This window comes from Candoia aspera, chromosome 6 (assembly GCF_035149785.1).
Source record: "Candoia aspera isolate rCanAsp1 chromosome 6, rCanAsp1.hap2, whole genome shotgun sequence".
In the NCBI taxonomy this organism is placed as follows: Eukaryota; Metazoa; Chordata; class Lepidosauria; order Squamata; family Boidae; genus Candoia; species Candoia aspera.
The window spans coordinates 4,125,808-4,138,284 of NC_086158.1; the positions used below are offsets into that span (position 1 = coordinate 4,125,808).

Sequence of the window (12,477 nt, forward strand, 5' to 3'; positions counted from 1 at the left end):
TGGGAGAAGCCTTGTGTCACTTTTCCTGAAAAGGGGCAAAAGGGCGAAGTCCTCCAACTTACACTGTCTAATAAAGGAGATATTTTGGAACTTGTTCTCTTTTCCTTGTCTTCAGTTGCAAACGAAACTGATGACCTCCTCTATGCCAGTGTTTCTCAACCTTGGCAAGTTTAAGATGTGTGGACTTCAACTCCCAGAATTCCCTAGCCAGCCATGCTGGGTTAGGGTTAGGATTAGGGTTGCTGGCCAAGGAATTCTGGGAGTTGAAGTCCACACATCTTAAACTTGCCAAGGTTGAGAAACACTGGTCTAGACCATTACAAGTGTGAAACTTAGCCTCAAAAATGGCTAGGTCTCAATTTTCTCCCTCCCTCCCTCCCTTCCTTCCCCCCTCTTTTTTTCCAAGCAGTGTTGTTGTGCCAACAAGTGATTTTATTGTTCTAAACAGGATGCTGCATTCACTTTTCAAAAGGACTACAAAACTAGAGGTAGAATTACAACCTGCACTTTCTCAGCTGCCAAAAGAGAAAACAATGAACTAAAAATACCCGGCTTTGTTGCAGCAAGGAATTTTGAAGGGTCTGTGTGATGGATCACTGTCCAAATGAAACGGTGTTTTATACGGCCCTTGAACCATATTTGAAATATTCCGGGTATCTACCCTGGAACACGGGAGACTATGCCTGAAGCAAACAAATGAGCACTGTAGCCTGAGAGGCCTGAACCTAGAAGAGAAGTTTGATTAAAATCTCAATTCATTGGGTAAATGAGCATGCTGCTTCCCAGTAGGCAGAGTTAATTAACTGTTGCTTTTATAAATGAGAATCTCCAAGGAGACTCCTCCCCTCCCCATGGTTCAGAGGAGTTTTTTCTTATTTGAGATACCTCTAGGCCAGTGTTTCCCAACCTTGGCAACTTTAAGACGGGTGGACTTCAACTCCCAGAATTCCCCAGCCAGCATTCTGGGAATTCTGGGTGTTGAATTCAACTGAGAATTCTGGGAGTTGAAGTCCACCCGTCTTAAAGTTGCCAAGGTTGGGAAACACTGCTCTAGGCAGTGAGACCTATTAGAAGAAGGCTCTTGAATCTTAGGAGACTGCTATTGTGGCTAGGAGGAGCATGAACTCTGATGCTTTAGATCTAGGCTTCAAGCTCAAATCATGAGGCAGCCTCATTCAAGCTTCTGCTTCCCAGCCTCCAACTCAGTCTCTGTAGTATGGGGATAATACTGCCCAACTTTGCTTACTTTTGGTTAGGTTTGCTGTCAGAATTCACAGGAAGGCTCTGGAGACTTCAGAAATTGCTATGGAAATGTAAAGCGTCATTGGCACATCTGCTGGTCTCTGAACTGCTGTGTGTGCAGCCAGGATTCTCACTGGTATCTAGGGAAGGCACAGTCATGATGCTGTTTATTCTCTGCAGCGTCAGAGGCAGTATGTGTCCCTCAATATTAAATGCTGAGGAATAGTAGCAAGATGGCTTCCTTATACTCTGGTCCTGTTTGGAAGCTTCCTCAAGGATTTGGTTGGTTGCCGTGAGAAACAGGATGTTGGTCCCCACTGTGATGGTCTGTGAGAATAACCTTGGGAGAGAACAGGAGGAGGAGCCACCACCTGGGCAATGGTCAGACAAGATATCTCAGCCACAGACGGAATTGGGGCGTGGAAAGTGTCTCGGGAGGGACCTTCCCTCGTTCCCTGGAAAGTAAAGGCAAGAGGGGAGAGATGTGCTTTCAGACTTGCAAGACTCTGTTACTCTGTTACAATAAAGGCAGTGTTAGTTTGGCTTCCTGTCTGGACTACCTTGAAAGGCTGACACATGTTGAGCCCTACTAGCTTCTCAGCAAGATCCTCTAGCATGGAACAAGACCTTTGAGTAGGAAGAAGGTTCCTTTTTTGGATCTGCAGTGCAGAGGATGTGGGGAGTCAGAGGATGTTGTTAGTCCTTCTGAGATCATCGTTCGGTGGGAAGGGGGAAAAGTTTGGCTGAGTGAATTGAGGAGGAGTCAGTCTGAGCTTCCTTCTCACGCTTTCACTCTTTCCCGGGCCGAAAGTGTGCTTTTGTGTATGTCACCATTGTTATCTCTGCCTAGTTCATCTCTGTGGTGCTCTACAGCTCCTCTGATGTAGCTTGACCATCGCTAAAGCAACATCTGTCTTGTTGTGCTCCATGCTGGACAGCTCCCCTGCTAACCTGAATGATTGTCCTTGACTGCCCTTAAATAAGGCAGCTTTTGACCCGCACGGTAGGATTGGTCGACACAGGATAGGAGATCTGGATGCGTGGAGAGAGCCATGCGGAGGTGGGTGGTCTTTCAAGTCTCCAGATGTGAGCCGTGAAAGTCTTTAGAATTTAAATGTACAGGAATTCCCCAAGTCTCTGAAAATGTGACTGTGCTCCCAGGCCTGGGGTTAGGTTAGCCTTCTGGAAGGCCCTGAAAACGTGGTTCTTCCAGCAACCTGGCGGAGCCTATGCAATGATGGTACTGTGTACTGTGTTTAGATGGATGTTCTTCTCCCTCAATCTCACTTTTATTTGTTTGTTTATTTTTTAAAGTGTTTTAACAATTGTGACATTGTTTTAATTGTTAGTTGTACACTGCCCAGAATCACGTTCAGTGAGATGAGCGGCCATATAAATTTGTTAAACAAACAAACAAACAAATCGGTTGGTTGTTGAGCCCCTGTGGATTTTTTATCATGTAACATGTATTTTCTCTGGGTGCACACTGTGTGTTCTTTTTAATTGGTTGGTAAGGTCGGCGGTTCGAAACCGCGCGGCGGGGTGAGCTCCCGTTGCTCGTCCCAGCTCCTGCTCACCTAGCAGTTCGAAAACATGCCAATGTGAGTAGATCAATAGGTACCGCTTCAGCGGGAAGGTAACGGCGTTCCGAGTTGTCATGCTGGCCACATGACCCGGAAAATGTCTACGGACAACGCCGGCTCTAAGGCTTAGAAACGGAGATGAGCACCGCCCCCTAGAGTCGGACACGACTGGACTTTACATCAAGGGAAACCTTTACCTTTACCTAAGCTGCCCAGAGGCAACTGGGAGCTGAGCAGCCTTCTAAATCTACTCTGATAAAATAAATAAAAATAGCCCATTGCACAGGGCAGGAAAATATCCTTGAAAGCCTATACAAGTGGCATAATATCTGTGTGATGTGGTCATCACATTGTTCAAGTATCAAGCCAAATTCTGAACCCGTTGTTCTTCCCATTGCTGTTCCTGAACCTTCTTGTAAGGCAGACCCCCTACAGTCGCCTGTCCTGGATCCCAGAGGTGGGGTGAGCTCCACAAAGCTGGGTCTTCCATCAGGCTTATTTAATCTGTGCTGACGAAGAGCCCTGTGTGCCCTAGCTCAGTACCGTTTCCTTCAGGGCAGAAGGTGACACAGTTCAAGAAGGGGCTAGGGTTTTTTTTAGCAACGCAGAGCAGTCTTTGAAAGATTCAGCAAGGAAGAGGTGGCTGGAATTGGATTAGGGCAGATGCTTGATCAAGCTTTTGAGCCGAAAGCTCTGTAGCTTCCTAGCTTTGATGCTGGTGACTCTGTTTCTCCCTCCCCTCTAATTACAGGTGGGAACTTCGGTTGTCACTCCAAAACTTTGGGGCTCCAGTAGAAGCAGTAGGCAACAGGACATCCTGCCTTGTTTTTGTTCTGTTCTAGACATGGAGGTGCTGTTCTTGGCATTGTTTGTAACTGGAAACCAGGGCAACGGGATAGTCCCTGCATTGCCACACTAACTGCCAACTGTTTCTTCTCTTGTTCTTGAGAAATTAGCCATACATGAAGGTCCTGTTTGCTGCAGAATTGGAGGTGGGGAGACAGAGCAAGTACTATCAGCAGCAGCAGCAGCAGGCACTTGGGGAGGGAGGAATCCTAGAGACGGATGGTCCTTCTCAAGAGATGGAAAATGCAAACCATGTAATGTTGAAGGGCTTCTTCTGTAGAGTCACATCACAAAATAATGCTAACCCTATGAAGAGTAAAACTTGCATTCCTAGAAGAAGGTGTACAGCTATTTGTTCATTTTAATTTTCTTTATTTATTGCGTGCGTATCCTGCCACAGTCCAAATGGACTCTGCGTGGGTATTTGGAGGCACGCTCTCCCCAACCCATAGAGAATGCTGGGTCTTCAAGACCAGTATCTTCTGATCAAACTCCCTTCAATGACTTTATCCAGTCCCTTTTTAAAAAGCCATCCAAGTTAGCGGTCATCACCACATCTTGTGGTAATGGATTCCACAGAACGTAAGACCGGCCCTGTTGCATGTAGCCAAAGCCCCTTTTGGTCCAGCATCTTGTTTCTCACAGAGGCTAAGAAGCAGATGCCTCAAGGGGGCTTGCAAGCAAGAGATGGTGACCTACCATTCTCTCTCTCTCGTTCCCCTGCAACTGGTATTTGGAGACATCCTGCTCCTGACCCTGGATGTGAATACCCCATAATAGACAGACCCTCATTAATTTATCCAATCGCCATGTCTTGTGGGAATGAATTCCAAAGGTAATTGTGCACTTCTCTGGCCCTCCCCTATACCTTTTGCTTCTCTAGGGAAACTGAGGCACTGACTCCTAGATTGCGTGCCGGTTCATTATGCCTCCTCTCCTTTTGGGAGATAGAGGTATCAGGGTTTGGCTGTTCCAAGGAATCACTAGCGATTGGGAGTGAAACGAGCCTACACCGCTGGAACTATTTTAAGCCCTTTCTAAAAGCATCTAAACTGCTTTAACATCGATTTAAGCCAGTGGCCATTGTACGCGGTGGCAGTTAATTCCGTCTTTTATTTCTGCGTTCTTTTGCCGGTCTGGAAATTGCAGCCGATCAACACTGTTGAGAAAAGAAATGAGATCATCTTAAAGATGTAGTTGCTTAGACATGCAGTCACTTGTTATCACTCCTTGCAGTTAAATGTAATAGTCTACCTCATTAAAATTCCAGCGAAACCCACCAATAGTCAGAGGGGATAAACAGAATGCAATAACCAATCTCTCCTTTTTTTTTTTCCTGATAGCTATTTACAAAAGTGTTACCGGCCCATAAAAGTTGACGGTTCTATTTGCTGCCGGAAAAGTTGTTGATGAAGCAAAGGTTTCATTTACTCAGTTGGCACAGTTCGATTTGCAGCATGACATTCTTTTCTTCTTGGTATTTACATTCATGCAGTTCCACATTTCTGCTCCTTACCCCTCTCAACCATTTGCAAAAGCTCGGAGAGGAAAAACGCGAGCCGTTGTTTAAAGCAGAATCGGCCTTGCAGATTGAAACAGCAGAATGGACGCCTTTTTCTGTTTCCTGTTCAGAAGCAGCTGAGCCTTCTTCCATTCATTGCTGGGAGGGCAGGAATGGTGCAAAACGCCTATCTTCTCCCTTCAACAGCGATAAATATTATGAAAGGTGGAGTGGATGTTCTGGATAGAATTCCAACCCAGAATAATGTTTCGCCTGTTTCCGAGGAAGTTGGAGGAAGTGTAAAATGGGCTGCCACTTGACACTTGCTTTGACAGCACATTAGCAGTTTTTAATTTCCCCGTGAGATTGCCTTGTCCTATCCCCAGTTCATAGCTGATGCGACTTAAAGTTCCCCTTCGCTGTTCTGGTTTTAAAATAGCGTTTTCCTTCTTCTCCAAACACAAGTTTTGCTGTGGACCTGAGCTATGATGCTATAGAGGGAAGAGGGGACGGCCTTGAGGGACAGGAGGAAGAGCCGCCACCAAGTCATTGGTCAGATAAAAGAGGGCCAGGTTGACACAGATCATCCTGGAGAACATCTACCTATGTGGTTACTAAGAGTCAACACTGACTCGATGCCACATAATCTGTCGGCCAGCCAGCCAGCCAGCCAGCCGTAGTCCTCCAGTGAGCTTCCATGTAATGATTGCCTAAACCCAAATACTCAGTCTCACAAGCTCGGGCTTAAAGATAACTGATTTATTAAAGGAATAGTATGCAAATACAAAGAAAGCTGAGAATGAGCAAAAGCGCGCCAAATACAAACTAAATACCCTCGCTTCAAACCCAATCCCGCCCCTCGCCCCACCATAGCAACCACCCCCTCCCAGGTGTTGGCAACCGTCACACATCGGCCTGGGAAAGTAACCTTGAAGACATGTCATAACCCAAACATACATTCCTGCAGAACAGCAAGGAGATTACAGCCTGGCACGGCTGAAATTCCCCTCCCCGCAAATGACAGACACGGAACAGGAGAGTGACATGTGAAACGTTACGATGTATTCAAACCATTGGAACGATGAACATGACATATCGCCCCCCTTAAAGAAACTAAACTAAGCAGCAAGTTCATGCGGCTAGGCAGAATAAAGACGGGCTAAGTGATTTTACAGTGTGGGACACGCATCAGCACCTATACATAGGAAGACACGCATCAAAGAATCCACATGTGAAACGCTCCCATTCATCTCTACACAAGATCTAAGCATTGGCATGAAAATTTTCACGATGCAGATATTAGCATTGATCATGACAAAACGCAAGGAACAGGTTACAGTGGTTAAACAGCATATAAATGCAAAAGGCTAAACAGCATGAGAATGCTAAAGCAAACCACAGAGCCCCGCCCCTCCACTCAGTCCGGAGGGACATGCTTCCAGCAAACAAAGCCCTGAAACCCACCCCTATCTCGCCCGAAATCCAGGATTTCTCGCTGATCGCCAGCCTCGCTCGGTGGGTCCACCTCCTCCGCCCTCAGTGCGATGAATGCGTCGCCTTCTTCCTCGGGCCCCAAGGCGGGCTGTCTCACCTCAGCCTCTCCGCTGCATCCCGCCCGACCGCCGCCGCTCTCCACGCAGCCCAGGCCCCTCGAGGCCGCACCCTTCTTGGCGCTGACACAGGCAGGAACGATGGCTCTCTCCTGCCGCGCTTGCATCCTGTGGAGCAGCGCCATCTCCAGCCACAGGAAGTTCCTCATCCAGTCCCGCTGCGCCTCCGAGCGCTCGCACCGCAGCTCGGCTTCGGTCAGCAGGAACACCCACCACTCCAACGAAAATGCCGATGTGCCGCCCTCCTTCGCCGGAACCATGCAGCCACGCCGCGTCCCAGCCTGGGCCATCAAGGATGCCAGCCACTCCGGGGACCACACCGGGGCGCCGCTCTCCACCTCCAAACCCATCCCCGACTCCGGAACATCGCTACCGGCCACCGCGCTGAGGTCGCTCCCCCGCGACTCTGCCCGTTGCGGCCTGACCCGCCGATCAGCGAATTCCACCTCCGGAAACGTGGGGTATTGGGGTCTCCAGGTGGCATGAGCTAGCCCCGACCGAGCTTCCGCCATGCCGTCCCCGCTGGAGCGCTGTTGCGCCCCGATTCGTCCATCCATTGTTAAAGTCATCGCTAGCTCTCCCCTTCACCAAAGGCTTGGATGGGGGCTAGCGGAAAATTTCATTATGATTCTCAGCTTTATGTAATGATTGCCTAAACCCAAATACTCAGTCTCACAAGCTCGGGCTTAAAGATAACTGATTTATTAAAGGAATAGTATGCAAATACAAAGAAAGCTGAGAATGAGCAAAAGCGCGCCAAATACAAACTAAATACCCTCGCTTCAAACCCAATCCCGCCCCTCGCCCCACCATAGCAACCACCCCCTCCCAGGTGTTGGCAACCGTCACACATCGGCCTGGGAAAGTAACCTTGAAGACATGTCATAACCCAAACATACATTCCTGCAGAACAGCAAGGAGATTACAGCCTGGCACGGCTGAAATTCCCCTCCCCGCAAATGACAGACACGGAACAGGAGAGTGACATGTGAAACGTTACGATGTATTCAAACCATTGGAACGATGAACATGACATTCCATGGCTGAGCATAGACTAGAACCTGTTTCCCCACTCTTAATCCAGCAATACAGATAAAACTCTTCCTCGAGGCCTGGGAAGAGGTAACAGTGATGAGCAGGTGCTACCCTTGACCCATGCTAAAAGGGAATGGCAGTGCTGGCCACAAGTGGCCAAGGAGTCTGGTCCTACCTCATGGCTGGCAGCACCTATCCTGGCCCTCCAAGGTCTTCCAACAGGGCACCCATCACCCCTGTCACTGAGTCCCCCCCACCCTGCTGCTGGTCATCCTCGTCTTCTCTTTCCTTCCACCTTTCCCAGCGTTATGGACTTCTCAAGAGAGCTGGATTTTAGAGGCTACCGTCTGTTGCACCACTGTTTTAAGATCATTTCCTTCTAGAAAAAGCCATAGACCGAAACATTGCCTGATTTTGCCTGCACCCTTGGCTATTCCTGTGACATCCAACGTAGAGATACTTACTGTGGTTCCTAGAACTATGACGTTCCTCCATCCTCTTTGTGAGCATCTTTATCTTGGCTTGAATCAATTTACGCAATCTGTTATTCAGTCTTCCCTGCGTAGGCATTTCGGGGAGCCGTGGAGGAATGAGCTTAGCTTCCATCGGCCATCTTGATAGTTTCTAGTGGTTTCCTCCAGGAGTTTCATATAGATAGGGAAAAGCAGTGGAACTGGGTGCATCACTGTAAGGCTTCTTAGAAAATCTCTCATCTTCGTATACTTTACATAGGTGGTAAATGTGTACATGTACAGTACCCGCCCTTGTAATAGTTTTTTTGGATTGTATTTTTTCACCCTATGCATCTTGGATTTATATTAATTTAATTACTTGAGAATGTTTGTTAATCATAGTCCAATAAAATAATAATACAGGAAAGGAAGAGCGTCTCTCATTTTGTAAAGGAACCATCCCCAAGTTATACCATCTGAAATTTTCCATGAGAAGAAAGAGCAGAATCTCTGGTGCTGTTACAATATCTGGGAACATCTTGTGGAATTTATTTCAGACTACAGGTGAGGTCTCCCTTTTCACCAGATCTCTTTTATTACCAATAATGATCGTAACATATTATTTTGCACTCTCCCTCTGTTGAGAGCCTGAGGCCAATAAAAATATCTATTAACGTTTACCACAAAACCCAGAACAGGAGATAAACCCTAAATGTTAAATTTGAGAGAGGCATTAAAATTAGGGAAGGACAAGATCCCCTCCTCCTTCAAGAATTGCAGTGCTGCTTCTAGAAAGTCCCTGCCCAGCTGTCAGCCTTGTGAGGTAGTCCAGACAAGAAGCACACTCAGGAGCAATAGCACTGTCTTTATTGTAAGGTTACATTGACAGAATCTTGCAAGTGCACCTCTCCCCCCTCTCCTTTACAGCCCAAGAAACAAGGGAGGGTTCCTTCTGAGATGTTTGCCAACTGAAGGCTCAGCTGCCTCTTGTCTAGTCTGCAGCTCTTCCTCTTGTCTCCCAAGGTCATTCCCACATACCATGACATGTCCAGGGTGAACTGAAGATGATGACAGCCATTCACGTCTTCTAATCCCAACATCTCCAATCCATGGTTAGGGGGTCATGGGGATCAGCAATCTGTATAGACCAGTGACTTCTGAGCCTCTTGCCTCACCCACATTCCTTCTGTGGACTCAGCTGCCGTTTGACCTTTGTCTAGTCTGCGGCTCTTCCTCCTATCTCCCAAGGTCATTCCCACATTCCATTACCTCAGTGAAGCTTCTCTCTATGTTAGGGCATTCCCCAAAGCCTCTGAGAGTGATCCTGGTTAATAGAAAATCTTATATGCTTCAAAGTCATGTGTGAAGAAAACAAGCTGTATACGTAGGAAATGCTTCAGATCTGGGCATAGAGAAAGCAAGCGTGCCAGCAAGATAGCTCCCTAGTGTCTTAGCTTTCTGTATGCAAAGAAATGTTTGTGTGCTCAGGGATGTGAGCCCACAACTGTATGTGTTTGATTCAGAGGTCAAAATGGCAATAAGTTTCTTTGCTCCCTCCCAATCCTGTTGTATTATTAAAGTCTGACTAAATCTTATACTTGGCTGCAAAAGAGGGTGGTTGATTTTTAACCTACCCAGAGATGTCTTGATGGGGCAGGCTATGAATGGGAGCAGTCCCATGGAGGGCTGCATCTCGGAACCTTTTCCATAATTTTCCAGTTGGCCTTGCTAGCCAGCCAACCGATCAATTCCACGTTGCTTATCTTCTTTACCTGGGCAGACCCACGGGGCCTGTTGCATCTGCAGGACACGCTGCAGCCGTGGAGTGTGGTGAATCACCGGCCTGTTGCTGACCTCCTTGTTAATAGATGTGACGGGCTGAACTCCTAAAGCCAACCTCCTCTGCCGCTTGCCGCTCTTCCCTCGCTCAGTTTTCAGAGTCTTGGCACTCGCGTGTTTGTGTTTGTTCATTTGCAGCACAGGGCCCTCCCTGCTGCCAGTCTATTAATTTTTGAGCTGCCTGGAGCTGCAGATCGCGATAGGTGGCAGTCCTTTGCGGTTGCAGGACCAAACAGCTGGAATAAGTGACCTCTTCTGTCCTAACAAGGGACGCGGTGGCGCTGCGGGTTAAACCGCTGAGCTGTCGATCGGAAGGTCGGCGGTTCGAAACCGCGCGGCGGGGTGAGCTCCCGTTGCTCGTCCCAGCTCCTGCACACCAAGCAGTTCGAAAACATGCAAATGTGAGTAGATTAATTGGTACCGCTTCGGCGGGAAGGTAACGGCGTTCCGTGAGTCATGCTGGCCACATGACCCGGAAGTGTCCTATGGACAACGCCGGCTCTAAGGCTTTGAAACGGAGATGAGCACCGCCCCCTAGAGTCGGACACGACTGGACTTTACGTCAAGGGAAACCTTTACCTTTACCTTTATCTGTCCTAACAACCAGGAAACACACTGAGACATGGAACTGGTCTCTAATATTTATTGCTAGTACTTAACAGGAATCCTAACAAACTGAAGAAGCGTGGGAAAACCCAGACATATAACCCCCAAGGGTTAAGGCGGTCCCGATCTGTGTCTCTTTGAATGGCTGACCAATTCCTCAGTGCTATGCATGCGCTTGACGGTCTGGATGGGAGCCCCCTGCTCGCCATCCTTACTCATGACATCTTCCATTGAAACAGAATCCCAGCGGCCTCTCATTTTGGAAGGAGCTCTTTAGAATGGTTCAGCGTAAGAGCGCCCAGAGCGAAAGATTGCCTACCCAGCCAGCTACAGGGAGTCCCAGCATTGGCTTCTGGACCACCCCGGCCATACCTGGGACCTGATCTGGCCTCCTAAGGCTACCCAGAAAGCCTGATGTGTGGGTTGTTCCCATATGGACGCGTTTCTACCGAGGACTGTAAATTGAAGTGTTATGTAAGGAGTGTTCCTTGGAGCGCCGTTGCCCTTCTGAAATTCCATTCATTAATGGGCTTTTAATCGAAGGGGTACGCATTTATGGAAGCGGGATCCTTTGTAGGTTATAGCTCTAGTCAGTTTGTCCCTGCAGGGCTGGAGTGGAACCATTTCTCTTTATGTATCTAACTGCCGAAGGAAGTCAGGCTGTGCGAAATGAAAAGGGAAAGAACAACACTGAAAGAAAACAATAAAAAAATAGAAGGAAGCCCCAGATAACCCCGTGCTTGTGGTAAACATGTAAACAAATTATATATTAGGGTATACTGGTGTTTATTCACTGCTTTTGAGTGTTCAAAGTACTTTATGCTCAGAATCTGGTAATCCTGATCAGCCCATGTTTCAGGAAAGCCCAGATTACTACAGGCAGGGCTGCTTAAAACCTCCTAGCGAATTCTTGGGAGAAGCTTTGTTTTACCATCTTCCTTTTCAGAGCTGGTCTCAAAATCTCACGTCAACAAGGTGTCAGAGCCTTAGAATTTGCTGGAGGGGACCCCGAGTCCCCCTTGACTCTTGTTGTTCCCCAGGTTTGATCATTTAACCAGGCGGAGGCAGGATTGGCAAGTGAAATTAAAAGGACATCCAGGCCTCCCACTCTTTGAACTGCCCCAGTAGCTACTGGATCCCTCAGTGCCCAGGGCAAAGAATCAAATGCGGTCAATATTGATTAGAAAAGCAGGGTAGAAGTAAGTTTTTTTTTTCAATTCACTATTTGACAGGACCCAGGAACTGGCTGGAGATGATATGTTTGCAGTTCACAGATCCTGATTTTGGAGGCTTTTTGGAGCTTGCGACATCTCTGTTTATTCAGACTAATAGAGCCAACTTCAGATTGAATCATTTAATACTGTATAATAAAGACTGAGAAGGCAAGGAAGAGACCAATTTGTTCCAGGAAGGGGAGCTTTTAAATCTGCAGTGTCTGCCGCAGTTAGCAGTTGTGTCTTGACCAATCTTTAAGTGAACCTTCCCCAGGCTAGAATCCTCCAGATGTGTAAATTTCAGCTCCTGTAGTTCCCAGATAGCATGGCCAAAAGCTGTCCTGGTCAGTGATTAAAAACTGAATTACATGTATTGCTGGCTGGCACCTAAAATCTCATCAGAAGATCCATGTTGGATCAGAAGGATTCTTGCCATATCCTGTTTTCTCAAGGTCTCACAAATAGGTCCAGAAATTAGCCCTATTTTTTTTTGCAGCAGGCTGCCTCTACATCTTGCAGTTCCAGGTAGCCATCAAGGTAGAGAGACCA

At 47.5% G+C, this 12,477-nt stretch overlaps 1 protein-coding gene across 2 annotated transcripts in view; it reads left to right on the forward strand.

Annotated features, from left to right (window-relative positions):
- DIS3L2 (DIS3 like 3'-5' exoribonuclease 2) overlaps positions 1 to 12,477 on the forward strand; it is a 183,308-nt gene that overhangs the window by 86,898 nt on the left and 83,933 nt on the right. The gene's annotated exons all lie outside the window — the stretch shown is intronic.